Raw genomic sequence first — 3,092 nt, 5'->3', positions numbered from 1 at the left:
ACAGTCTAACTGGGCCCCACAAACTATCAGATAAAGAGAATAAATGAATTCAATTGCTTCACATTTGGCAGACTAACATTTTCAGATTAATTAAACAATAAAATATATATATTTTTACAACATTACAAGTAAAGAGTCAAGTGGAAGTTTTTCTAAAGTTATTTAATGATATTTATATTATGGAAGCAGATTTTTGACATTTTACCTTTTTCCCGTTTTCAGATCAAATAAACACCCACAAAACAAAAGCAAACGGCCCAGAACACAAAGCTGGAAAACCCACCCGATTGACAAAAATCAACTCAAAATACTCCCACACAACAGAACCTCCTCTATTCCTCGCTGGCTCCAAATCTCTCAGTGGAATGATCAGTGGTTCGCTATCTGTCACCATCAAAACACTCCACAAACCTAACACACTGTGTGCTCTCTGTCACTTTAACACTGTGCTGTGAGAAAGTAACATGTGTTATTATGGTGACGTTACCGCGGGAAAAGCATTTTTGCAGCTCAGTGTTGAAGCTGCAGTTCACAACAAAGGTTTGCATGTTTTCGCTGTAACATGTGAAGCTTAGTACAATCCTATATTTTAAAGTGCGTGACATTTGCCAAGTATAAAAGGTCTTTTATAGCGGGTTTCCCTCGCTTACGGCCATACCACCCTGAACACGCCCGATCTCGTCTGATCTCGGAAGCTAAGCAGGGTCGGGCCTGGTCAGTACTTGGATGGGAGACCGCCTGGGAATACCAGGTGCTGTAAGCTTTTGCACTCCCACACACAAACTGCAGAGGGCGCCGCTGCTCACTCAGTGGAGGCAGCTTGAGGAAAAGCTTCATGACAACATTTCCCTTTTGTGCAAAACAAAACAAAAGAACAGCAGGAACGAAATATTTAGGAAATACACAAACTTATTTATTCTGTAAATGTAGAGAATGTCTACGGCTAGTCCGTCTGGGCTCAATAGTGAGGAACTCGTTAACCTTGTAGCGTGCAGCGGGCACAGTGTCAACCTGACACTCTTGTGCAACGAGTTTTAACTCTTATTGGCTGCCGACTGCGGCCCCGAAGAATACTGAATAAATGCGCATCAGTGTGCTACCCTGAGCAGGGAACACGATATCATGGAGTTTCTAACATGGAGCAAGGTGAAGGTGACGCGACTGTGCAGGACCGCCCCTGGTTACCTTCAGAGATCAGATGAGAACAGGCTGGTATGGCCGTAAGTGAGAGGCTTCCTCGACAACGGGGTTCATGTAGATACTGTAACCCATTTATTGGGATTTAAAAAACAATTTAGAGTGAAGCATATTGATTAGTTTCTACTTTTATTTTTAATAGCTGCCCATGACAGCACAGTTATAATGCATGCATACTTAATGCAGCAATATTCACGTCATAAACAATTGTGAGTGTTTGCACAAAAACATCTACAGGTGCTCTGTGCATGTACAGTGATACTGATGTAACGCTTGAAGAATTTGACATTACTACATGAGTGGAAGAGCTCTTTGCGCAAGACTCACTAACCATCCTATTGGAAAATGAGCTTAAAGAGTGCCTCAGATCCGTTTCACTATTTAAACTGTCATTTGTGTGTTGAAATGCAAAAGCTTACGGCACCTGGTATTCCCAGGAAGTCTCCCATCCAAGTACTGACCAGGCCCGACCCAGCTTGGCTTCCGAGATCAGACGAGATCGGGCGCGTTCAGGGTGGTGTGGCCGTAAGCGAGGGACTGCTTCACAAACAGCCTCTTTATACATGCTGTGATGACGCAGTCATGCTTAGGTTTTTATGTCCTGTATATAAGTTGAATTGTCCAAAGCACAAAAATGTTGGACTTCCAAATGGTCCTAACACACTGTGTGCTCTCTGTCACTTTAACACTGTGCTGTGAGAAAGTAACATGTGTTATTATGGTGACGTTACCGCGGGAAAAGCATTTTTGCAGCTCAGTGTTGAAGCTGCAGTTCACAACAAAGGTTTGCATGTTTTCGCTGTAACATGTGAAGCTTAGTACAATCCTATATTTTAAAGTGCGTGACATTTGCCAAGTATAAAAGGTCTTTTATAGCGGGTTTCCCTCGCTTACGGCCATACCACCCTGAACACGCCCGATCTCGTCTGATCTCGGAAGCTAAGCAGGGTCGGGCCTGGTCAGTACTTGGATGGGAGACCGCCTGGGAATACCAGGTGCTGTAAGCTTTTGCACTCCCACACACAAACTGCAGAGGGCGCCGCTGCTCACTCAGTGGAGGCAGCTTGAGGAAAAGCTTCATGACAACATTTCCCTTTTGTGCAAAACAAAACAAAAGAACAGCAGGAACGAAATATTTAGGAAATACACAAACTTATTTATTCTGTAAATGTAGAGAATGTCTACGGCTAGTCCGTCTGGGCTCAATAGTGAGGAACTCGTTAACCTTGTAGCGTGCAGCGGGCACAGTGTCAACCTGACACTCTTGTGCAACGAGTTTTAACTCTTATTGGCTGCCGACTGCGGCCCCGAAGAATACTGAATAAATGCGCATCAGTGTGCTACCCTGAGCAGGGAACACGATATCATGGAGTTTCTAACATGGAGCAAGGTGAAGGTGACGCGACTATGCAGGACCGCCCCTGGTTACCTTCAGAGATCAGATGAGAACAGGCTGGTATGGCCGTAAGTGAGAGGCTTCCTCGACAACGGGGTTCATGTAGATACTGTAACCCATTTATTGGGATTTAAAAAACAATTTAGAGTGAAGCATATTGATTAGTTTCTACTTTTATTTTTAATAGCTGCCCATGACAGCACAGTTATAATGCATGCATACTTAATGCAGCAATATTCACGTCATAAACAATTGTGAGTGTTTGCACAAAAACATCTACAGGTGCTCTGTGCATGTACAGTGATATTGATGTAACGCTTGAAGAATTTGACATTACTACATGAGTGGAAGAGCTCTTTGCGCAAGACTCACTAACCATCCTATTGGAAAATGAGCTTAAAGAGTGCCTCAGATCCGTTTCACTATTTAAACTGTCATTTGTGTGTTGAAATGCAAAAGCTTACGGCACCTGGTATTCCCAGGAAGTCTCCCATCCAAG

The 3,092-nt window shown here is 43.5% G+C and overlaps 4 non-coding genes across 4 annotated transcripts in view; 2 read left to right on the top strand and 2 right to left on the bottom strand.

The window, feature by feature from the left end:
- Nucleotides 1-644: 644 nt before the first annotated feature.
- On the top strand, nucleotides 645-763 carry LOC146640836 (5S ribosomal RNA). Its single transcript, XR_014909897.1, has one exon. It is a non-coding gene; the product is annotated as a 5S ribosomal RNA (ribosomal RNA).
- Nucleotides 764-1,609: 846 nt separating this feature from the next.
- LOC146640835 (5S ribosomal RNA) lies at nucleotides 1,610-1,728 on the bottom strand. The gene has a single exon (XR_014909899.1). It is a non-coding gene; the product is annotated as a 5S ribosomal RNA (ribosomal RNA).
- A 357-nt stretch (nucleotides 1,729-2,085) lies between these two features.
- Nucleotides 2,086-2,204, top strand: LOC146640834 (5S ribosomal RNA). The gene has a single exon (XR_014909896.1). It is a non-coding gene; the product is annotated as a 5S ribosomal RNA (ribosomal RNA).
- An 846-nt stretch (nucleotides 2,205-3,050) lies between these two features.
- Nucleotides 3,051-3,092, bottom strand: part of LOC146640833 (5S ribosomal RNA) — a 119-nt gene continuing 77 nt past the window's right edge. Inside the window, exon 1 of the ribosomal RNA XR_014909906.1 lies at nucleotides 3,051-3,092. This exon is cut by the window's right edge and continues 77 nt beyond it. This is a non-coding gene — a ribosomal RNA (5S ribosomal RNA).

Source organism: Rhamphochromis longiceps, unplaced genomic scaffold (assembly GCF_057381845.1).
Source record: "Rhamphochromis longiceps isolate RC_006_pf unplaced genomic scaffold, R_longiceps_female_GT1.1 unmapped_scaffold_1, whole genome shotgun sequence".
Lineage (NCBI taxonomy): Eukaryota > Metazoa > Chordata > Actinopteri > Cichliformes > Cichlidae > Rhamphochromis > Rhamphochromis longiceps.
This window is presented reverse-complemented; position numbering and strand designations above follow the sequence as displayed.